Source organism: Lactuca serriola, chromosome 7 (genome assembly GCF_051521515.1).
Source record: "Lactuca serriola cultivar US96UC23 chromosome 7, Lser_US96UC23_V15, whole genome shotgun sequence".
Classification (NCBI taxonomy): Eukaryota; Viridiplantae; Streptophyta; class Magnoliopsida; order Asterales; family Asteraceae; genus Lactuca; species Lactuca serriola.
In genome coordinates this window covers 82,831,829-82,859,085 of record NC_136414.1, presented here as the reverse complement: position 1 = coordinate 82,859,085, position 27,257 = coordinate 82,831,829, and positions in this window count along the sequence as shown.

The following is a 27,257-nucleotide window of genomic DNA, read 5'->3' as shown; positions in this document are numbered from 1 at the left end:
CACCTTCTCCAAAATGCTACACCTGTACCTGTCTATCTTTGACCTGAGGATACAAGTTATTTTGAAAATGAGTATCAGCATAAAGCTGGTGAGTTCATAAGAGTTTAGTGTGGGTTCTAGAATAACATGCATTAGTACCGATAGTGTGAAAGGTTACTATTTACATTTGTCCGTAATAGAAAACTCTAGAAAATCCTATATTTTCCAGAAATATGCATCTATTAATGATAGATACTTGTTTTACTTCGGGATGTTAATGTAGACTTTAGTTTAGTACTTTAGTGAGGATATAGTGTGTTCCTTGTAAGTGACTGATAGTGAGAGTAATAGCGAACCCCATGACCTTCCCGGTCATGCATAGTGTAGTGAAGTAGTGGCATCCCTGGGCCTGCACGGCTCGGACTGAAACTGACAGTCGGGATGTAATAGTGTCTGCCCCGTATAGATCTATACATGTAGCGTCGTCTTCCCTCCGGAAAACTCTGGGCATAGTATGTAGCGAATAGCGTATCTCGTAGTGATTTAGTGCGTTATCTCCTGATTAGTGCTCCCTCTTGTATTATAGTGTAGTAGTCTTTTGTATAGTTCGTAGCGAGTTCCCTTATTAGTGTATCGTCTCGTAATAGTGTGTATTATAGTGGGTATTATAGTGTGTACGGTAGTAGTAGTAACAAGTAGTAGTGACCTTAACTATACATATTATAGTTAATTTAGTGTGTATAGTTCTTTGTAATTAAGTAGTGAAGGCATCGAATGAAATGAAAAAGCTCGTATCCAACACTAATATACATGATATATAACTAAGAAATCAACGACAGTCGAACGGATAACAACTACCCTAAGCCCACAATCAAACAAGAACAGGAAATAAGGTGAGTTATCGGTTCTAAGTCCTTCAAGTCTTACTTATATAAATATATTAGTGTAGTTACATTTTATAAGAAAACTTATTTAATAAAATCTTATACTAAGGAAACATTTAGAAAATAGTTTATTAATTCAAAGTAGTTTTGAAAACGCATAGTTCTTTTATAAGGCATAGTGGTAAATCACATGTGATTTGATCTACTAATAGTGAATCACATGTGATTAACTTTCATAAACATGAATATTTGACTTGTATCCCCCCCCCCTAAAACATATAAAAAAAACATTTGAAAAGTTCATTGAAGGGGTATGAACTCACAGTTTATCGTAGGGCTCGAGTGTCAACGGATGCCCTGAATGCCAATGGTCCCTATAAATCATGTGATGACATATAATTGGGTTAGAACTAGGGTGTTTCATGCTTAATCATGATGTAAAAACATCCTTAGGGTTCGACATTACTGAGTACTAGTGTCTCATGATCTATACTTAATGATTCATGCAAGTTTAGGGCCAAAAGTGGACATTTGAGTGAGTGCATGGCCTTGAAATTGAGTGTGCGGCTTAGGTGTGCGGCCAGAAGGGTGTGTGAGGCCGTACACAGGAGTGTGCGACCGTACACTCCTCTTGTGAGTCCATGTGAAGTGTTTGCTCTTCACACAAGAAGATTTGAATGTGTGCTGCCCCCCTCATGAAGATGTACGGTCGTACACCTTCAAGAGACTATGAATATGATGAACATGATGAGTTTTCAAGCTTGGGATTCAAGTGTTTACCACTAATAAGCTTGAAGATGAACTAGATCACAAATATGAGGCCTTCAAGGTGTTCTTGGTTGAAGATTGTATAGAGAGAAAGTAGAGAGAGGGTAAGGAGCATCCAAACGAATGAAAGAAGAGGGTATTCATCTATATATATATGTTTGGGTGTGAGGCTAGAGGGTGTGCGGCCGCACACATGGGTGTGTGGCCGCACACACCTCTTTTGGTGTGTTTAATCCAATTTCATAACGCAAAACACTTTCCAACACCTCCTGAGACCCATAACTAGACTATATTATGTCCAATACACGCATTTGGAACCACAAGATTTACAAAGGATGAAGAATTCAAGATTTAAAGACAATACGCGGACCAATTACATAGGATGAAAGTTTCGGGTTGTCACACTTCGTATTTCATTATATTTATAATGGAAGGTTGTGTCCTATCCTACCCGTTCGGCTAACAACCCTCCACTAGTCAAGAGTGCGGTGATTAAGAGTGGATACCCAATGACGGTCATTTTACAGTCCGCTTTCTTAAACACCTCTTATATACCACCTCGTGAATGAGGCCTACTAATGGTAAGACTGACCTTTTACTTATACATATATAATATATTAGACTTTTAACTTTATATAGTATAAGGGTGTATTTTACACTTTTACTTATACATATATAATAAATTAGACTTTTAATTTGATTAATCTTAAACCATATTATTATGGATTCATTAATTTTCTCTTTTAATTAATCACTTAAATCATTTAATAAAACCATAAGGGGTGATTTGAACTATTTAAAATACGAGGGTTTAAGAATTTAATATTTCAAAATTAAAAATTTTTAATCAAATTTTAAACTCCAAAACATGAGGGAAAATTTTGGAACTTTTTAATCAAATTTTAATATTTCAAGTTATACATGCAAACAATCTTCCAAAGCATAAACCCTAATCTAACATGTCTAAGAACGAAATTCATATGTAAATAAGGGTTTGGAATCTTACCTTACTTGTTATTTAGCAATAACAAGAACAATCCACAAAGTCCTTGACTCTTGAAAGCCTAGTACCCCAAGTGTTGCACCTCTAATGGAGTCACAAACACCACTAAAAAGAAGGAAGAACAAGAGAGAGAGAGAGAGAGAGAGAGAGAGAGAGGAGATGCTTCAAAAACGTCCAGGGTTCTCTAAGAATGCATTGACACGATTTTGGGGAACCTTGGGGATCCTTTTATAGTTGAGGCTTCTAGGGTTATCAACCTGGAAACCCTAATTCCATTGCTTAGGCCCTAAGCAACATATGGACTCTTATTGTCAAGCCTTGGACGAAATCTTTATGGACTCTCATAGAGATTTCGTCCACCCTATACCAATAAGGCCCATAAGCCCAAACTATAAATATTACCGATTTACATAATTAGTCCCCTTTAATTTAATCATTCTCTTTTGATCACCAAATTAATTCCCAATTAATTTCTGATCAATACTAATTAAATAATATGATTTCTCAATTGATATATTATTCGTATAATACATTAATAAATCATAACAAATCCTCTTTCTCCACAATTCATCCTATTAGTTGCTATGGTGAAGGAAACCCAAAAGGACCATGTTCATAATCGGGTCAAGTACATATCAAAATAGTTATGGGCTTAGACACCTAATCCAATAGTAAGAGGCTCCCGATCACATGCAAGGTTCCTACGCCCGACGTACTCGGCTCGTACGCCCAACATAGGGACAACTTTTGCCAACTTTTAAGACATGAAGATAGAAACAAAAATTAGCTGGAACACTATGTTATAAATCGCCCCCCCCCCCCCCCCCCCTCACTTAAATTAGACTTCGTCCTTGAAGTACGCTGCTACAAATAAGTCAGCGTCATGCTTCCCCATCTCATCATCAGGCTCCTATGTCCATTCCGAGACAAGTTCACTTCTTTGTTGTGTAGAGCCTTAGTCTTCCTATCAATAATCACAATCGGTCTCTCCTCATAGTTCAGACGCTCATCGACCTAAATATCATTTAAAGGGATCACTGATGACTCATCGGTTACACACTTCCACAACTGAGAGACATAGAAGTGTTTTGGATTTGATAGAGCTCATCAGGTAAGTCCATCCGGTATCCAACCTTGCCCACCCAGATGGTAATCCGGAAGGGACCAATAAATCGGGGGCCCAACTTGCTCCACATCTGAAATCGAATGACACCTTTCCAAGGTGATGTTGGATTAGGTGTCTAAGTCAATAACTAAAGTGGTATTTACTTAAAGTATTAACAAATTCCTTTTGGGTTGCCCTCAAACCTGGTAATTGAGTAAGAAGACTTTTAGAGAGACAGATTGATCTCTTGATTTATTATATGATTAATAAATTGCAATAAATCATTTGTTAACATGTTACGAGAGTAATATATTAATATGAAATAGTATTATTTTGATTATGAATTAATCAGAAATTAATTAGAATTAATTTTGGGATTAATTGGATTAATTAAAAGTACAAGGACCTAAGCTGTAATTATTCAATATTTGAACAAGAAGGTGTTTCAGAACCTTCCATCCTTTGGACGGTTTTCTAAGGGATTTAGGAGCTTCTGGAATGTGCCTTGGAGATAATTAGGAACCAAATAATTACCTGATTTAAGATATTATTATTTTAATTAAGTAAGAGTTATCTAGATTTTTCCTAATAGCTATAAATAAGGTCTTGTAGCTCCATATTTTGACTACTCTTCTTCCTTGGAGAATAGCTGAAACTGTACCCTATCTCTCTCTATCTTCAAGTTTCCTCGGTTGCTAGGGTTTGGATGTGAACCATTAGAGGCATGAGATTTATGGTGCTTGCTTCCACAAGTGTGTGAAGAAGGATAATTTTAATTGTTTACTACAATAATAAAAAAAGGTATGTGATCCCTAACTTGTTTATTAATTTTGAAAATACCTAGAGTTCATAGGGTTCTTGTTGTTCAATAGAATGTTGCTTAAATAGTGTTATGACATATATCTAATAGGTTTCATGTACCCTTAAGTGTATAAGGATTTATCTACATTATTGCATGTAAAACCCATCAGGTGACACCTTCAGAAGCACCAAATCCCCTACCTGAAACTCGAGGTCGGAACGTTGTCGTTCTACATAACACTTCTGCCAACTTTGCGCGACCCGTAATCGGTCGTGCACTTGCTGAATCAACTCAGTGGTCTTGAGTACCACTTGAGTGCTTCCTATGACCCGATTCCCGACCTCACCATAATAGACCGGGGTCCTAAACCTTTTCCCATACAACATTTCAAAGGTTGGTCGGTCAATATTGGCATAATAATTGTTATTGTAGGAGAACTCAGCGAGTGGAAGGTAAGTATCCCAACTCCCTCAAAAGTCTAACACACACGCCCGCATCATATCTTCGACCATCTAAATCATATGCTCGCTCTGGACATCGGTTTGGGGATGATATGATGTACTAAAGTGCAGCTGAGTACCCAACTCCTCATGAAACTTCCTCTAAAACCTGTAGGTGAAATGAACATCTTGGTCTAAAACCACAGACACTAGCACACCATGTCGTACCACCACCTCGTGAATATAAATGCCGACTAACTTTTCAACAGATATAATCTCGGCAATAGGAATGAAATGCACACTCTTGGTCAATCTATCAACAATAACCCACATAGAATCAACTCCTCGTGATCTCTTCCCACTTCCACTTGGGGATGGGTAAAGGTTGCATCTTGCCATGAGGCCTTTAATGCTTGAACTTGATTTTCCGACAAGTTAGGCACATGTAACGTCCCAAAAATTATGAGGTGAAAATTTCATTTTTACTTCAACACAAAACATCATTTATTCTTATCAACCATTCAGAAGTACATTAAAGTAAAAATTATTATCAAAGTACAATTCCCAAAATCATAAAGTGCAGAAACATGGGTGGATGCGCTATGATCAAGTCGGGCTATTCCCTTTCAAACTCGAATTACCAGAAACCATAACCATAAAACTGTAAGCACAAAGCTTATTGAGTTCCCCAAAATACGACATACCATATATATCCTTAGGCCTAGCCCTTACATTGGACCTTGTTGGATAAGGTGTCTAAGTCCATAACTATTTCTGGTATGTACTTGACCCGACCCGACATGGTCCATTTGGGTTGCATGGCACCATGCATTGGATAAACTAAATGAGAGAAATAACACTTATGGTTTATTAATATATTATAAGTTCTAATATATTAATAATATTATTTAATTAGTTAGATCAAGAATTAATTTATAATTAATTAAGTGATCGAAAGATAACTAATTAAATATATGGGTTGATTATGTAAGTCATCCATAACTTATATAGTGGGCTAGGAGGCTTCATGGATTATCAAGTTGGGTTCCACCCATAGGATGCTCCATGGAGTTAATACATGGATCATGGAAATGAAGAGTCATGTTACATTAGGTTTTTACCTAATGCAACACACTATATAAACCATGTGACATCTCCCAAAAACGGCTATGCATGCATACTTGGGGGCTAGAGCCAATTTTTGAGTGTTATACTTTCTCTCCAAGTTTACTCCATAGCATTTGGTGTTGTGTGAAGCATTTGAGGAATCACACTTGGGGTGCTAGGCTTGCAAGGTTTCAAGGAATCAAAATCAACAACAAGGTATGTTATTCTATCTATCATTTAAGTTAAAATGTTCCCCATGTATGCTAGATAGGATCATGAACCTTGGAAATCAATTTTGCATGAATCTTAGACAAACATAGATCCAAGGTTTATTAGGGTTGCATGTACACTTAGGAAGTGTTAGAATGCTCAAAACCCTTCAGTGGTATCAAAGCCTAGGCTTGTTTGTTTGTTATTTGTGCAAAAATGTGTTAAAAATCGAAACTGCTTGGGGTTTGAGCAGTGGAATCACCTAGTCCATGGGGGGACTCGACGAGTCCAAGTGAAAATTCATCCTACTCGTCGAGTAGGTTCATGCACTCGACGAGTAGGAGGCCCTGACAGCATATTTTCGACTTTCGTTGCTAGAAATGGACTAGAAACATTACCCTAAACTGTTTTGGTGTTTTAAAACTTGTTTTAGATGGTGTAATGTTTATGCTAATCCATTTACAATGACAATTATCAAAATATTACAAGTTTTATGAGTAATTTATGATTCTTGAAATGTTCATATTCATGTTCTTGAACTTATGAAGATTAGATGATTATAGGAATTGTTTGTAACCTACTTGGTAGTTTAATTCATGATCACTATGTGTTTTAATGGATTCCATAACTTGTCCTCAAGTTATTGAAAACCAAAGGTCACACTTTAATAAAAACCATTAAAAGAACACAAGGGTTATAAAAATGAAGAGTCTTCATTTTTAATACTCAATTAATTCATAAGTTATAAGAAATGAAAAGTTTTGAAAGTTTACAAAACTTGCCCTCAAGTTTTGGAACAAGTAAAGTCATGATTAAAACTTTAGTTCCAACCCTTAGACTTTATAATATTATAAGTAATAATATATATATATATATATATATATATATATATATGTGTGTGTGTATGTGTATAAGATGAAGTCGTCTTACCGCTAGTACGCCTCATTCACGAAGCCGGTCTAAGGGGTATAAGGTTGTTGCCTATAAAATGGCAACTTAATGGGTGTCCACTCTCACCCACCGCTTCCTTGATCGGTGGAGGGTCGTTAGCCCAACGGGTAGGACAAGGACTTATAAATTCTCATTAAAAGTATAATGATAATTATAAAGTAACTAAATGTTTTAATTAAATTCCCAATCTTAGTTACTTTAGGCAAATGTGAATAAGGTGCTAATCCATGAAATTACACTTTACACTTTGTTTAAGTCGTTAGTGGAGCGTGTGTGGTTAACCGACACACTAACTTGAACTTAACAAGGTAGGTAAAGGGTGACTTAAAGTTTATTATAGGTCGGTGGAGTGCGTGTGGTTAACCGGAACATCGATTGAGTAATAAACATTGAGGGTACCAAGTGATTTGCATGGTTACTTCACACCTCGTTTTGTGATCCTCGGTATCCCAGTCACAAAACTTGGAGGGCACACTCGAGATTGAAACATGCCTTTGAAAAGTTCATTGAATCTCAAAAGAATCTAGGAATTTATAATAACCAAATTAAAAACTTAATATATTTCGTTTTTGGTGGAAATTAGTGAATCGTCATTCACCTACCTTTCAAATATGTTATTACTTAGATTACAGCATACCTCTTCTAAGTATAATATATTGTGATTGGGTCCTAGCCTTAATAATATATTTGGGTGTTTTATTAAGGACTAAATTAAATATCTAAACTAATCTTGTCTTTCTTCTTACTTAGATGTCTTCAAACAATGTTGCTTTTGGCTCTAATCCTAATGTCTCCTTTACCTTTATGAATTTGTGTGGGAAAGTCACTTTTGATGGATCCAACTTCAATGAATGGATCAGAAACATCGGGATGATTACCCGCTACAAGGACAAGGAATATGTCCTCGATAAGGAGCTAAAAGAGATTGATGAGACCACTGCAACTCCCCAGGAGATCGCTGACTTTGGGGCACATGAAAGGGATGCCACCAAAGTGGCATGCATCATGATGGCCACCATGACAGCAGAACTCCAAAAGTCCTATGAGGACTTCTACCCTTTTGAAATGCACCAAGACTTGATGGAAAGATACCATCAAAGTGCCCGAAAAGAGAGGTATGAAATCATCTCCTCCATGATAACAACTCGAATGAAGGATGGTGAACCCATCACGGGCCACATGCAGAAAATGCAAAGATTTGTGGACCGTCTGCTGAAGCTTAATGTGAACTTCCCCGAGGAGCCTGCAATAGATATCATTTTGCACTCCTTACCCTCGTGCTATGATCAATTATGCATGACATATCACATGAATAAGGAAGAGGTCACACTCAGCAAACTTCAAGGACTCCTAAAGACCACGGAAAGTGGTATTAAGGGTAAGTCGATTGTTACTCCTACTCCTATCAACTTCGCCCCTGTCTTGGCAATCAGGAAAGGGAAGGGTAAGAAGAGGAAGAGTCCCTCGAAGGGTACCAAGGGTAAGACCCTTAAAGGCTCCTCTTCAAATGGAACCAAGAAAGGTTTCGTCACTCCTTCTGCTGACCCAAAAGAGGCTGAATGCTTCTATTTTCATGAAAAAGCACACTGGAAGCGAAACTGCCCAAAGTACGAAAAAGATGTGAAGGATGGGAAAGTTAAACCCAACCATGCAAGTCTTTACACTATCTTATCTAATAACTCACCTTATTCTAACTCTTGGGTCCTTGATATTGGTTGCGGTATTCATATCCGCTCTGATTTGCAAGGACGAAGAAGAAGTGAGAATGTGGAGCATGGAAGAGTAAACTTGATCATGGGGAATAGGAAAGCTTTACCTGTCACCAAGATTGGAGTTTATACTTTATCGCTAAGTAGTGGGTTTAGTTTAGATTTGAATAAATGTTGTTACTCACCAGAAATGGCAAGAAATATTATTTCCTTTCATGCATTGTATAAACAAGGTTTTACCTTTTCATTTGATAATGAATTTGGTTCAATTAATGCTTTCTTTAATAATGTTCTTTATTTTAAAGCATTACCCTCTAATGGTGTGTATGAAGCTGTATCTATTGTAGATAACTTAGGAAATAATGTATTGTGTATTGATTCTGTTAATGATAATAACTTGGACAAAGCATCATTATGGCATTGTCGCCTTGGACATATAAGCAAGAAACGCATAGGCCAACTCCAAAAGGATGGAGTCTTGGATTCATTTGACCTAAAGTCAGATGATAGTTGCAAATCATGCTTACTTAGAAAAATAACACAGTCTCCTTTCACTGCTTCTTGTGAGAGGGGTGAAGGTTTTTTGGACCTCGTACACATGGATGTGTGTGGATCCTTCAAACATGTCACAAGGGATGCTAATCGTTATTATTTGACTTTTACTGATGATTACAGTAGATATGGATATGTCTACTTAATCAAGCATAAGTTAGAGACTTTTGAAAGGTTTAAAGAGTTTAAACAGGAAGTCGAGAATCAATTGGGCAGGAACATTAAGATGCTTCGATCCGATTGAGGTGGTGAGTATCTTAGTTCAGAGTTCCTCGACTATCTTAGGGAATGTGGGATTGTCTCACAATTGACACCTCCCAAGACACCGCAGTTGAATGGTGTAGCTGAGAGGCGTAATCGAACCTTGTTGGATATGGTTCATTCCATGATGAGTCGAGCTTCGCTACCAATCTCATTTTGGGGGTATGCCTTAGAGACTGCCGCCCATATCCTTAATCTACTCCCTACAAAGAAAGTTGCCAAAACTCCTCATGATATGTGGATTGGTAAAGTACCCAAACTAGACCACATCAAGATTTGGGGTTGCGAGGCTTTCGTGAGACGCGAGATTCATGATAATCTCAAACCACGAAGTGAGAGGTGTATTTTCATCGGCTACCCATAGAAATCCTTTGGTTACCTCTTCTACAGACCTATTGAGAATGTGGTCTTTGTAGCTAGGAGGGCTGTCTTTCGAGAAAGAGAGTTCATAAGACAAGAAACCAGTGGGAGGCAAGTTGACCTTGAAGAAATTCAAGAGTCAAGTGGTGAAGGAACTTCAAACCCTAGCACTCAACATGAGGAGGAAACTCCTGTTGAGCCAATTGACGAGTCCGTACCTCTGAGGCGTTCGACGAGAGTTAGGAATGCACCTGAGCATTACTATGAATTCCATATTATTGCGGAAGGTGATACACTTATTAGTGATGAGACACTAGTAGGGCTGGATGAACCTAACATTTACGCGGAAGTCATGGCAGGCCCCGAGTCAGCCAAGTGGAAAGAGGCAATGGACAGTAAGATACAGTCCATGTATGACAATCAAGTTTGGAACTTGGTTGAGAATGTACCAGGTCGTAAGACTGTAGGGTGAAGTGGATCTTCAAGAAGAAGACCAACATGGATGTTAATGTACACACTTATAAGGCACGACTGGTTGCAAAGGGCTTCTCTCAAACTCCGGGAGTTGATTATGATGAGACCTTTTCTCCAGTAGCCAAGATTAAGTTTATTAGGGTTATGTTGGCCATAGCTGCATTTCATGACTATGAAATATGGCAAATGGATGTCAAAACCGCTTTCCTTAATGGAAAGTTAGCTGAGGATGTTTACATGAGTCAGCCAGAGGGTTTTGTCAATACAGAGTACCCTAATAGAGTGTGTAAGCTTGAGAAATCCATTTATGGATTAAAGCAAGCACCTCACAGATGGAATCTTTGCTTTGATGAGAAAGTCAAAGAGTTTGGATTTTCTAGGAGTGAAGATGAATCTTGTGTATATGTCAAGGCTAGTGGGAGTATAGTTAGCTTTTTGGTATTGTATGTGGATGACATACTACTCATAGGAAATGACATCCCAACTCTGCAGGAACTTAAATCCTAGCTTGGGAAGTGTTTCTCTATGAAGGACCTAGGAGAAGCTGCCTATATTCTAGGGATAAGGATCTTGAGAGACTAGAGTAAAAGACTAATTGGACTTAGTCAGAGTACCTACTTGGATAAGGTGTTGAAGAGATTCAGCATGTAGGACTCCAAGAAAAGAGAGTTACCTATTCAGTGTAATGCCAGATTGAGTAAGACTCAAAGCCCGAGTACTGAGGCTGAGATAGCATAAATGAGTCGAGTACCTTATGCTTCGGCAGTAGAATCGATCATGTATGCTATGACGTGTACTCAACCTGATGTAGCCTTTTCTTTGAGCATGGTTAGCAGGTATCAGGTGAACCCTGGCAAGGCATACTGGACTGCGGTAAAGAATATCCTCAAGTACCTACGGAGGACTAAGGACTGGGTCCTTACCCTCGGTGGGAGTGATGACTTGAGAGTTTTAGGGTATAGTGATGCTAGCTTCCAGACTGATAGGGTTAATTTCCGCTCTTATTCGGGCTGGGTCTTTACCCTAAACGGTGGAGCAATCACTTGGAAGAGTTCCAGGCAGGAGACAGTGGCTGATTCCACTTGTGAATCAGAGTATATAGCAGCGAGCTGGCTGAAGAACTTCATTGGAGACCTTGGGGTTGTACCAACTATAAAGGAGCCTATGGAAATTTTCTGTGATTGTGAAAGTGTTGTTGCCTTAGCTAAAGAACCAAGGGATCACGGGAGATCCATACACGTCGCCATAAAATATCACTTTATCAGACATCGCATAGAAGAAGGAATCCTCGTGGAAAACAGGGTATCATCATATGAGAACCCAACAAATCCCCTCACGAAGGGACTGAGTCGAGTTAAGCATCTTCAACATGCTTGGAGCATAGGGCTAATGGATGATATTAGTTTTAGTAGTTAGATAACTTTGGAAATTTGTAAAGTGTAATTGACATTTGATGATGAATAAAAGTTGTGTTTATTTATGAGTAAAGTGTTGCTATCTTCTGTCAATCACTTACTAGAATTTCTTTTGCATGTTTTGACTCCCAAAATATTATGTTTTGTTTTACATATTATTCAAATTTTCCACAGTCGGTCATATGTTGGAAGTAGATATGAACTAAGACTATCATGAAGTTGGTTGTAGGTGTCAAGTTTTAGGACAACACTTCGTGAGTACTTATAAGTTCTGAGTATTTGAATCAACCCATGCTCACTGGTACCACTTCATGGAATTTATCTCGAGTGATCATGAGACGGTAATATCATATAAGTCTTCAAACCTAGAGATATGACTTGTTTCCTTTGAGTTGGTTACGCATTGATCGTACGAAAACGCATTGGTAACTCGATGTTATAAAACGTACTTTTGTGTGTGATTTAACAAGTAGTAGAACAAGCATATGAGTCAAAGTTTATTTGTTCCTTCTTGGATTAGAAGCTGATATCTGGGCCCCTCGATGATTTTGTTTTGACCTATGTACCGCGCCCGACCAGAACTAAGTTGACGTGTTCAATTAAGGTCTTTGTCAAACAAATCGGAAATCGGGAAACAAACTGCTAGACAATAAGAAAGACATTGTTCCATTTATTCGTCCGGCTGATATCTAGAACAGAGGATTATATGATCACTTATCTAAAATGGCGTATCATCATCTTCTCAGTTTCGAGAGACCTTGAAAGAGCTACGATTGTCGATCGATTCCTAAAGTCATACTTGTAGATATAGCTATTAGACTTATCCAAGTGGGAGACTGTTGGATAAGGTGTCTAAGTCCATAACTATTTCGGGTATGTACTTGACCCGACCCAGCATGGTCCATTTGGGTTGCATGGCACCATGCAATGGATAAACTAAATGAGAGAAATAACGTTTATCATTTATTAATATATTATAAGTTCTAATATATTAATAATATTATTTAATTAGTTTGATCAAGAATTAATTTAGAATTAATGAAAGACCCTAACTTTCATATGTATGAAAGACCCAAACTTTCATACTCAACAATATAGTTACTCCAAAACATGCTACTTGCATATTCATAAAAACAATATTTTACATTGATAAAGAGGTTACAAACTACTGGATACAAACTGACTATTTTAAAGTGTTATATATTACATAACTTCCCAGGATTCTATAGTTTTATACATATGGGAATGCAAAATACAATAGTTTCAAACTATTCATAAGCTTCTATCGATACAATAGTTTCAACTATTCAAAAATCTTCTACCAGTATATAACTATACTGGATGCTTATCTCCTGCAATTTGTTAAACATTGAGAGGGTAAGCGGTGATGCTTAGTGTCAATCATAGATACAATATAACGTTATGCCATATATATACTTTAATATGGCAGAAGCAAAGAGGAACAACGAACAACAAGGGCATATGTGAATCATGTGTCAAACATTCCATATCAATCATTGATTTGATTTGAAGATATACAATCAAGGAGACATAACAATTTCCATGCTTGATATACATCAATAAAGCTTTGGCCCAAATGGCACAAAAACATACAACTTCGGATTTAACATTTTGGTAGATTTCAGGCTTATAGTCCTGTCTAACCTCCTGCCAATACCATAGAATAGAAATCATTCTCTTACGGAGACATGTTCTACACGGCCAGAGGCTACATACCAGTACCGACGTGAATCTAAGTCATTTCACTGATCACATGGTCAAAGGTATTCCTTTGCTATTAAATATAGCGAATAAAAATAACACTGGAAAATAACCCGGAATAATAATACTAAAAAGCACGTAGCACATATAACACATAACATTCAATTATTTCTACATATTAAACTCACCGTGAAATAACCGGGGGCTAAAATATTAATTTGGGCAGTACTTCGGCTCTAAATATGGCTTTATTCGTTGAAAACCGGGAGAATTAGCTAAAAACCGGGCTCTAAAAAGGTAGAGCTTCAAACCGAAAAGAATAATTTCTCGGGCTCTCCGGGAACTTCGGGACGTATTCTGGGCTTTAAAAATAATACCGGGGCTTCGAGGGATGTTGAAATAGCTTAAAAATGGGTTTAGGACTGAAAAAGTGTGAATTTTCTAACCTTAGCCGGGAGGGTTCACACCCTCCTATTTATAGGAGGTGAAGGTCTTCGGCCGAAGGGAGGAGGGGCAGCTGGCAGCTTGCGAGAGGACCAGACGGCGCGCATGCGAGGGCTCCAGGTGGCTCGGTTCGGACGCGACAGGCGTCTTCGGATGCGAGGAGTCACCGGGTGACTAAGCTGCTTCGGACGACTCATCCCGACACGCGTCGGATCTAGGCAAGGGTGAGTCACGACGTCAAAAACGAGGAGGACATGGCATCGGACCAATCAGAGGGTGCCACGCGAGGCTGCGGTCCAATCAGAAAATGCCACGTGGATCAACACTATTCATGCGAAAATTAAATGAAAATGTGTCCAATCTTGTAAAATCCATAACTTTCTCATACGGGCTCCGTTTTTGACGTTCTTTATATGCACGCGTAGCTAAAATTATGCCTTACAACTTTCCTTTGGACTTCGTCGGCTAATTTTGACTTTAATTTTAATATTATTATTTTTAACAGACCGGGACAGGAAAATCCGTTAAAAATTCATAACTTCTTCATTCGAGGTCCGTTTTCATCAGACTTTTTACCGTTGTACTACAAATAACGAAACCTTCAATTCTCGTTTAGGTTGTGTCAGCTAAAAATCACTCGATCTAAAATTCGAGTTTTTAGCTGTCTACTACTAAGCTGAAACTTCGAAAAATCATAACTTCGTCATACGAAGTAAGATTTTGGGGTTCTTTTTATCGAACTTCTCGGTTTAACGAATACTACGACTTTAATTTAGATTACTAAGGCTAAAAAGTAGTTTATCAAAAACTCACTTTTTACGTCATTCGGCGCTGTGCCGGTTTTATCGCGGATCTTCGATTGGTCATAACTTCTTCGTTATAACTCGGATTTCGATGAGGTTTTCGCCTAAATGTTTCTAACGAGATCATCTACTACTTTCAATAATAAAATTTTACTTATTTCAAATTTTATATTTTCACTATATTTCACTATTTGGCTTTTAATTGGAATCTCATAAGACTTCCAATATTTTATGAGTGATTCTAAACATAGTTTTACTTCATTTCTAGTAAAAACTATCTGTTAGAACTCAACATTCAAATTCACATAATATTTCATAATCTTATTTACTTAAAACACGATTTCAAAACGTGTATGTTACAATTAATTAAGTGATCGAAAGATAACTAATTAAATATATGGGTTGATTATGTAAATCATCCATAACTTATATAGTGGGCTAGGAGGCTTCATGGATTATCAAGTTGGGTTCCACCCATAGGATGCTCCATGGAGTTAATCCATGGATCACGGAAATGAAGAGTCAAGTTACATTAGGGTTTTACCTAATGCAACACACCATATAAACCATGTGACATCTCCCAAAAACGGCTATGCATGCATACTTGGGGGCTAGAGCCAATTTTTGAGTGTTATACTTTCTCTCCAAGTTTACTCAATAGCATTTGGTGTTGTGTGAAGCATTTGAGGCATCACACTTGGGGTGCTAGGCTCACAAGGTTTCAAGGAATCAAAATCAACAACAAGGTATGTTATTTTATCTATCATTTAAGTTAAAATGTTCCCCATGTATGCGTGATAGGATCATGAACCTTGGAAATCAATTTTGCATGAATCTTGGACAAACATAGATCCAAGGTTTATTAGGGTTGCATGTACACTTAGGAAGTGTTAGAATGCTCAAAACCCTTCAGACCTAGCCTACAATAATAGGCTTAGCCCTTCCTAACCAATGGGCGTAGCCCAACATACAATGCAAGAGTCATAGATACAGCTAACATCCAACATAATATACATTGGGCCTAGCCCTTCCTATTCCATGCACTCAACCCATCATACAAATAGGCCTAGCTCGTCATACAATGGGCCTAATTCAACATACCATGCAAAAGTCACAAAGAAAAGCTAGCATATATAGATCCTAGTGGGCTGGCATTGGTGCCTTCGACCCATGGGTACAGTGAGAAGACTCACCTCAATCCGAGATAACTGAAACACACATGTTGCTGCTATCGGGTTCCTCACACTGAACACAACCAAATTATTCCAAATCAATAAATAAGGTAATTTCCCATAATCCAAGGTCCAATTCATTTTCTATCATTACAATGGGTAAAATAACATATTACCCTTCCTATATCTGACGCACCAACTCATGGCCCAACTCCCAAAAGACCCAAGTCCCAAAAGGCCCAAGAAGAGAACCTTGTGACTATGCCCCGTGTACTAAATTCGTACGCCCTGTGTATTGTTCATTAATGCTTAAGGTACAACTTGCCATAGCATGAAATCGGGAAGATATGTGTTACGTTAAACGTACGGATATGTATGCCCAACATAGCCCCTTAGTGACCATTTCTCATTTATAGGACTTAATGCTTAAGACCAAAACGTTCAAACTCAGATCTAACCTCTAAGGGATGTCTTAAGTCATAAAGTTCCTGACATTATGACTTTGCATGGCTTAATAGGGTCTAGACCAAAATCCCAGCTTCATAACTTCATTAAAAGGTCACTAATTCTTGAATGAAAGGATAATGCTCCTTAAGATCCAACTTTTATGACTTAATAACCTCAACAAGGACCAATTATGAGGCTCAAAGATTTTGGGGTAACTCCTACTCAGAAGAACCACAATTATGGGACCAAAACATGACAAATCACCACCCCAAACTATATTTACAGGAGAAAGCCACAAGATTAAAACTTTATACCTCCAGAAGCTAGATCAAGATGAACAAGGTCTAGATCTACAAGCTCCAAAACAACCAAAACTTCTCCAATGAGTTCTTCTTATTGAAAATGCACCAAAAAGCAACTAAAATAACTCCAAGGCTCAAAATCCTTCCAAATAGGGCTAGGGTTTTGAATTTAGGGTTACAGGGGATTGAGGCTGAAAATAAGAAGGATTGGAAATGAGTTAAGGGCATTAAATAGGGTCTAAGACCCCAAATTAGGGTTTGCATCTGACTAGAGTATGCCCAACATACTCCATGTATGCCTAATATACTAGATAGCACTCCACGATCATCCCAGCCCAGTATGCCCAGCGCATGCCTTGTACCCCCAGCATACTCGACTTAACCAAAAATCCTCATAACTTCAAACGGCCCTAACTTTTTCATTCCATCTCCATTTTTTATGATCCTTATATCCACAAAAATGTATTGAGGATCTATACATCCCTATCTATTTACTTTTGACTTAAAACACATCGAACTAAAATCCTTAATTCATGAAAGGCCCGAACCATCACTTTTGTCATTATACACTTGGGCTCCAAAGCACAAACCGAACTCATAGGTCACATAATCTACATTACCTTCATCCAAAAGGTTCTAATCATCTCTTTCCCTAAAGCCCGAAGCCTTGTTATAATTGATCTTCGAGTCACGGCCCCGAATTATGAAATGAATCGAATCAAGGTGTTACAGCATCGCTCCACAAACCAAGTTATCTCCCTTTTCATACATGGCCACCAATAACTCAAATTCAAATCTCTATACATCTTGGTGGCCCCCGAATTGATTGAAAACTTTGACTTATGAGCCTCTTCTAAAGTTGTCTGCCTCACCCACTAGTAGCCGGAACCCAAAATCTACCACACTGAGTCAACAATCCCCGACCATCTCTAACAAATAGAGGAATCTGCCCCCTGATCCGCTTTGCTTTCCAGTTCTCCTTTTTCAGTCCCTCAACCAGTGTCTTCTTGATCATATCCAACAAAAGCGAAATAATAACCATCCTCGGACATACATCCCTAACTGGAGCACTCAAGTCCTTACGGCTCAAGGCATCGGCCACCATATTGGCCTTCCAAGGGTGGTACATGTTAGTGCAATCATAGTCCTTTACCACATCCAACCATCTCGATTTTTGCATCTTCAAGGTCAGCTGATCCATCAGGTACCTCAAACTCTTATGATCAGTGTATATAGTATACCTGACCCCATACAAATAATTCCTCCAGATCTTGAGGGCAAAAACATAGCCCCTAAATCCAAATCATGCGTAGGATAATTCACATTGTGAGGCTTCAGCTACCTCAAAGCGTAAGCAATCACGTGACCCCTCTACATAAGAATAGCTCCCAAACCCAATATAAAGGCATCACAACAAACCACAAAAATCATCCATACCATCGAGAAGCACGAGAATGGGGCTTCGCTAAATATATGCAACAGCGTCTCAAAGGGTAACTGGTGATTAGGCCCCCACAGAAAAGTAACATGCTTATTCGTCAAGCGGGTCAATGACATAACAATCTTGGAGAAATCCTATATAAATATTCGATAATACCTTGCGAGACCTAGAAGTCTCCGAATCTCAGATGGGGTCCTTGGAACTTCCCATCGCATCACAGCCTTAATCTTGGCTGGATCGACCAATATCCCCTCTTGATTGACGACGTTCCCCAAGAGCTGCAGCTCTTCCAACCAAAACTCACATTTAGAGAATTTGGAATATAATCTCTCTCTCTCTCTCTCTCTCTCTCCCCAGGGTCTATAACACCTCTCATAAGTGTTTCTCACACTGCTCCTTAGTCCTCGAGTAGACCAGAATATCATCTATAGATACTATCACCGACCAGTCTAGCATCGGCCTACAAACCTGGTTTATGAGATCCATGAACTCTATTGGTGCATTGGTGAGCCTGAAATGCATCGCCATGAACTCATAATGACCATAAAGAGTTCTGAAAGCTATATTCTGCACATCCTTGTCTCTGGCCCGCATCTGATGGTAGCATGATCACAAAGCAATCTTGAAAAACCAAGATGCACCCTGAAGCTGGTCAAATAAATCGTCTATCCTTGGGAGTGGGTAATGGTTCTTCACCATTAGCTTATTCAACTCCTGGTAATCAATACACGTCTTGTGTGAACCATCCTTCTTTTTCATAACCATGATCGGCACTCCCCAAGTCGAACTACTCGGTCGAATGAATCCCTTGTCTAGTAGCTACTTATGATGCATCGACAACTCTTACATCTCCGGTGGTTCCAAACGATATGGTGCTTTGGCTATTGGAGCCGCACCATACACCAGATCGATTCGGAACTTGACTTGCTTCTTGGGAGGCACTCCTGGAAATTCCTCATGAAACACATCATAGAAATCCCGAACAATGGACACCTCACTCAAAGTCATCGTGCTCTCGACTCGAGTATCTACCATATATGCTAGAAACCACTTGGGGTTCGAAACCTCACAAGCTAGTGCTCCTAGTCAATCATGACCCCGTTAAGACCCAACCAGTCCATCCTAATAATAAACTTTAACCCTCGTAGAGGAATCGACACCAAATAAATAGAGTACCTTTCGTTAAACAAGTTCAGAACACACCCCTGATGAATCCTCGAAGCACTCACAGATCGGTCATCAACAATCTCAACCTCTAACGGATAATCCAAAAACCCAGGAACATCACATTTACTAAGCGCAAGAGATACAAAGGATCAGGTAGCACCCAAATTAAACAGGACATGGGCAGTCGTCCCATTTACTAAGAAAGTCCCAGTAACCATATCAGGTGTTGTTCAATCCTCATTAGTAGACAATTGAAATGCCCTGATCATCACCATGGGTGCCTCCACCTTGTGCCGGCGGCCATCGGTAATCTTTAAAGTGGCTGGTATAGGCGTCGTCACAGCCCCTCCTGACAACCTCGGACAATTGGCCTTTTTATGGTCTGTCTGGTTGTAGTGAAAACATATCAATGCACTACGGGAGCAATCCTTACTCATATGCCCAGTCTAACCACACTTGAAGCATCTCGAACCCGCTAATCGACATACCCCACACTACAGATCTACTTAGAATCCTCAATATTATCCTTGTCTTGAGTACAAATCTTGTGGTTCCAGTAGTACGAGCCCAATACTACCTTTTGCACTAGTCTGTACTCTCCTCAAGCACAATCCTGGATCCCCTAAGTTACCACACTAAATCCATATATCAGTACTATGTTATATTGCATACAAGTTCTACTATAACATTTTTTTGCTCTTCTAGGAATTCTCCCTCAACCACCCATTACTAAGAACTCTCAATCCACACTATTCGTGTCTTATGCATGCAAGTTATACACAAAAGGGGATCATATAGACTATTAAATGACAATTCTACCCTAATTCCACAACCAAACAAGGAACATGAAATGAGGCTAAATCGATCATTCTCGGGCTATACATTCCTAACTGTATACAACTTTTAAAGCACACATTTAGGTGTTGTTTGTTTTTCTGAAGCAAAAATCCATAAAGTATGCGGACCACCTCTACAACCCTCTGTAGTAGAAGAGGTGGACCAAACGGTTGCAGACTGTAATAAGAAGTGTGTTTGTTTTTTAACATCTGTATGCTGTTGTAGATATTAAAAAAATAAAATAAACTGATTTTATAATCCGAAAATACTTTTTTAATACCGAAATTTTAATAATTTATGACATTTCCGCAAGAATTTATGATATTTCAACAAAAATAATAATATTTTAACAAAAAAATAAAGATATTTAAGCATAAAATAATGATATTTCATCAACAAATTATTACTCCATCCGTCCCAAAATTATTGTCCACCTTACTATTTTAGTTTGACCCAAAATTATTGTCCACTACCAAAAGTAGATATACACTTTTACCATATTACCCCTAACATTTAATAAAGTAAACTTGAATAATTACAAATGCACATTTCCCATTGGTTTTAGAAAAGGGCAAAAGGGTCATTTTACTTAAAAAGACAAAACTAATGATTGCTTTTCTTAATATATGTGTTTTTTGTCTGTGAACAATAATTTTGGGACGGAGAGAGTATTATTCAATATAAAAAAAATTCAACAAGAATAAACAAAACAACAAAAAAAATATAAAATAAGATTTCAGCAATATATAATCAATATTTTAGAAAGAAAAAAAGAAGAAGAAGAGGTTGAAAGAGGTAGGAAGAGGCAAAACAAGTGTTGTGCCACGAAGAACACGCACATAGGTTTTTTAATCCGAAGACTTCTGAAAAACAAACAGTTGCGAGATGAAAGGTGATGCGCATGTGCTACGCCGCCCAGCAATAAGAGGTCTGAAGAGGTTTTTTTTTTCAAAAAACAAACAACACCTTAGCAATTAACTAAGTTGATATCAATTCCAAGTATTATATATCGTTCAATTCTCCTAGGCTACAAGGTGCCATGCAAATCAGGCATTTCTGTCATACAATTCCTGAAAGTATCCTTGGCCCTATTTTAGCATGTAACTCATATATCAGGCAAACTCATCATAACACATAATTATGGGTAATTTAGGAATTTACTTACTTGAGATCGACTGATTGCGTGCATCCCACCATTTTCTAATTTTGTAAAAATCTTTTAGAAATTCATTTTTTTTCTTTGAAGAGATTATTATTTCCCCAGTTTAAGTTCTGGTACACTCGAAAGTGTATTTGAATCACTCAAACGAAGGCTTTGATACAAACTTGTAACAACCTAAAATCATGAATAAAAATTTCACTTTTAATTTAATTGAAAACCGGGAAGTATTCATAACAACCCCAAACAAAGTTTGTTAATATGAAAAAAAAAATCATCAGAGAAACAGTTCAAATCATAAGAAAAACTAAACATGTGTGGATGCACTGCGATCATGTCGAACCCTTCCCTTTCGAACTGGAAGTACCTAAAACCAAAAACATAATTGTAAGCAAAGGGTTAAGCTTCCCTAAAATATCACATTCAATACACATGAACATATAATAGCAAGTGGTTCAGGTCCGTATCAACCCTATATGACAACATGTAGCTATGTTAGGTCTATATCAACCCCTGAGTCCATAATGACTCCGAGACTAGATTAGCTCTCTCTCTCTCTCTCTCTATATATATATATATATATATATATATATATATATATATATATATATATATATATCATGTAATCAAATCATACATAGTCACATAATCATATACATCCAACACATACAAATTAGTGGGTCGGTGTTGGTGCCTTCGACGCATTATGTGGTAAGAAGACTCACCTTTAGTGAAGCAAACTGAACTGCACACTCAAGCATCTACTAACCCAACTCCTCACACTAAACATATCCCAAAAATAACCCTAATAAATAATCGGGGTTTTTAAACCAAAATAAACAGTCTAACTATTCATTTATCTTAATAAGGGAAAAATGTCATTTTCCATTCCCATTTAAAACCCAACTCAAAGAATCCCAAACCTAATGGTCCAAGGCCTAAAAGAATGGCCCAAGCAGGTTTTTTGAGAGTACACGCGACACACATGATTGAAAAGTTGTTAGATCCATATACTTAAGAGCAAAACCACTCCTTTCATGATCTTCCTTCACAAACAAGAATGCACAAAACTCACTTAAAAGCTTCGAATTTCACTCTCAAGGCTAGGGTTTTTGATGTTGTTTTGATTATGATGGCATGTGCGGAAAATGAAAGATCTAGTGAATCAACATGTAAAATTAAGAACACAAGGAGTAAATAAATCTGTGTAAGCTCATATTAGATCTAGAAAGAATATACAAATGGGTTTGTAAAAAATTCTCTCTATAGTCTAACACTCCAAATGGTTCCCTTTACATAATGGGAGTCACTCACTTCCTATTTATAGGAAAGACTCAGCCCATTTACACATACAAAGAGGAAAGACTAAAACACTACATCCAAGAGTGACTTTGCACCCTAACATTCTCCCCCTCAAAGATAGGATTGGATGTCTGACTTCAATATCCAACGAGCTAGCGTGATCAAGACCAAACTTCCCCTCGAAGTAAACACCGGTCTTCAAATCTGCAAATGAATATTCGACAAACCCGAGAAGCTTCGAATACCCATCATTCTCCCCTTTTTATAATCAAAAAATGATTATAAAACCCACTAAGGATGAGAAGCGCCCGAGGAATAGTCTTCACGATACTCCCTCCTGATGTGTACCAAAAATGAATCACCAAAAATCTTGCACAAAAAAACAATCACGAAAAAGCCACAAAAAAATTTCCAATTTATGAAATTTTTTGACTTTTTGGGTGAAAGTTGCAAGATTTTTCAAAAACCGGGTAGAAATTGTCACTTTCTGAAACTTGCAGGGACCCGTTGCGCCAAAACAGCCAAATATGCGAAACTCTAGCCCATTTGCGAAATCGGGCATAAAGCGTAAATTCGCACAAACTGCAGGGACCAGAGCTGAAAATTCTGCAATTTCTCAACTTTTATTACCCATTTGCGAAGTTGGGTATAAACTGCCAATATTACGAAACTGCAGGGACTCACTTCGAAAATTCTATATTCTCATCAATTTTAGCTCCAAATTCGAAACTGGACCAATTTTGCCATTTCGTAAAAATGTAAGGGGCCAAATTCGAAACTTGAGTGTTTTCTTCCCCAATTCATTTGTTTCACATTGACACGCTTCGCACGTTCCATTTAAATTCTTCACACGTCGATATACAATTCTTCGCACATCGACTTCAAAATCTTCAACTATTAAGATGCGAATGAACAACTTTCGCATACTGAAACATGGATGCGAACGAAACACTTTGACCTTATATGCGAACTGATTTTGACCTCAAAATTGACCAAAGCACATTATGCGAACCCGATTTTGATCTTTAAATTGATTAACCAAATGCGAAGTGAATTTAACATCCAGACTCAATCCAGTTCGATATTAACGTTCTCATATCAAAATCGACAAACACTTTCAATAATTTTCAGAACAATTTCAGATCAAACTCAAAACATCATTCGACTCTTCAATTTTGCAAACCTTCAAATAACGATTTTGCAATCGACTCTTCAATCCAAGTCTTCACATTTACAGAATTCGTTAAAATGCGAATTTTTTGATATGAACCCGAAACTTGCTCGTTCTTCGCTTTTTGAACCTGATATCAAAGCCTTTCCAGTCGATTCTTAGCATCCTTTAAACTCAATACCATATTTCGAAATCAACCATTAAAATCGACTTCAAATCCAAATCAAAACCAGTAAACGTTAAGCCATCGTCATTGACTTATTCACAGTTTGACTTTTCAAAGTCAAAGAACACAAACACAAAATTGATGATTCAAATGGCCAATTTTGGATCAAAAAGTGATTATCCAACTGTTCTTCACACATTCAAGTGTTCTTGATCAACAATTTCATCAAAATCAAATTACCAATTTCCGATTTTAATGATATGACTTGTATAAAATCGATTTCATCATATATGAATCATATGAAATCGTAACACTTTATCTGATCATTAATCGACATCAATCCAAAGAAAGAAAGAAAAAAATTATCAAGAAATCGAGAAGAATATTCAATCGCAGTCGATTAAGAAGCAAGAACATATGTGTATGAGTTCTAAGGTACAACAAGTTGAAGCATGTTAACAAATCAGGACGCTGGAATCGAATCTGGGCTCACACCTTTGTAAAATCGGATTTAATGGAAAATCGATTGGGCTTTGAAAGCTCACAGATGAACAGTAATGGATTATGTGATTTGGGCTCAAGATTAAATCAAAACAAAATTAAATGTTTGATTTGGGCTTGATCTAAAAAAAATATTGTTGGATCACCAATGGTGTTGAAACGGATTTGATCCAACGAGACAAATCGATCAAAAACGAAAAACGAAAAACGAAAAACACAAATCAAAATCATGGACGTTTTGGAATCCATTTGAGAATTTGAGTTACCTTTTTCACGAATCGAGATCCATTTTCAACAAACGAATCGAATTTAGAAGATCTTGGTTCTTTTGTTGGAATGAGAAAATCTCCAAATCGAACATTGTACCACCCACCATGCGAGATGTACAACTCGTTCTTCGTGTTCTTCGTGTTCTTCTACGATCCAAGAACATCTTCAAAAGAACCACCAACACATTTGGGTTTTGACTTCAAATTCAATGCAACCTTTGGAGATTGTTGCTTTGGAACCCAAATTTGTTTAACGGATTTCGGTTTCACAACGTTTGAAGATTTTTGTGAGTAAACCCGCTTGTTTTTGCGATTGATCTTCTTCTTCTTTTTCTTTCTCATCTTTTTGCATCTTGAAGACTTGACTCCATGAACAAATCCACTTTCCACAACATGAACATTTTGAGTTTGAATCAAATCTTTTGGAGTTTGATACTTGTGATTTTCTTGGATCACCGGCTTCCGATAAGGAATCATTCCTTCAAACGAATCACAAGAACACAAAATATCATCGGTTTGAACTCCAATCGAGCAAAAAACTTTTTCATCATGAGAATCAACTTGAACTCCTTTTTCTTGAACATCAAGAACATCACATTGAACTCCATTGTCAAGAACTTTAACAAACTTAAGAGCACGAAGATCATTTGGGGTTTCAATTAGAGAAATGTATTTCTTATTAAACAAATCTCTTTCTTCTCCTTCCTTTTGATTTCTACTACGGACTAATAAGGCCAAGACAATTTTATTCAACCATACAATCTTACAAAGTGGTTGAAAACTAAAGCTTCCATTATCATCCTTCAAATCTCCATAAGAAACCGTATTACCCCATGAAATCAGTTTTCTTAACACCAACCCATAAAATTGATCTTCATTGACTTTGTATTTGATACCTTCAACGATCACAATCCAAGAATTGTAAGGCAAATTCACCATGATCACAAAAACTTGAAGATTTCTAGAGAGAGAAAGTGATTTTGAATGGGTTTTCTAGAGAGAGAAAGTGAAAATCACTTGAATTCTAGAGAAGAAAATCGAATTATGAATAGAATCAAAGATGAATTCGATTTCTAGAATCCAAAAACTCTCTAAAATACAAAGATCCAAGATCATAAAATGAATCACCAAATCAAGAAAGCCACCATGGATCAATTCTTGATGAAATCAAGAACACCCGCTCTGATACCAATTGATTTAGTTTTGATTATGATGGCATGTGCGGAATATGAAAGATCTAGTGAATCAACATGTAAAATCAAGAACACAAGGAGTAAATAAATATGTGTAAGCTCATATTAGATCTATAAAGAATATACAAATGGGTTTGTACAAATTTCTCTCTCTAGTCTAACACTCCAAATGGTTCCCCTTACATAATGGGAGTCACTCACTTCCTATTTATAGGAAAGACTCAACCCATTTACACATACAAAGAGGAAATCCTAAAACACTACATCTAAGAGTGACTTTGCACCCTAACATTCTCCCCCCTCAAAGTTAGGATTGGATGTCCGGCTTCAATCTCCAACGAGCTAGCGCGATCAAGAACAAACTCCCCCTCGAAGTAACACCGGTCTTCAAATCCCCAAATGAATATTCGACAAACCCGAGAAGCTTCGAATACCTATCAGTTTTCGATCTCATCGTTTAGAGGAATGGAAGCTAGAGGTAAGAACAAGTTTGGGGTCATAATGATCTTTAAATAGGGTCCAAACCCTAAAAATTAGGCTTTGTCCCTTACATGCATACACCCAGCGTACGTGAAAGGCTCCCGATCACATGCGCTTCTTACGCCCGACGTACCTGGCTCGTACACCCAACGGAGGTATCAATTTTGCCAACTTTTAAGACATGAAGCTATAAAGGAAAATTACCTAGAATGTTGGTGTTACAATTTATATGTAGTACACAAGATTAAGCATGAGATGAGGGATGTGTGTATACATATATATATATATATATATATATATATATATATATATATATATATATAGAGAGAGAGAGAGAGAGAGAGAGAGGTTCTTTTAAGAACCAAAAGATTTGTGAGAACCTGCGAACCCATAATCAACTCATCATTTTTCAAAACCAAAAACACCAATCTTCTCTAAATGGTGCGTCCAATCCATATCTAGGCTAAAAAAATAGATTTGACGGTTTTTGCTTTTTTTGTATGACTACTGATGAGCACAATCAGCGGTCATATGAATTGTAGATGAGCACAATCAACAGTCACATGGACTGCTGACGAGCACAATCAACAATCATATAAGCTTTTGATTGTTTATAAACAGTCCGTATGGCTAGTGATTGTACACATCCACAGTCTATAGG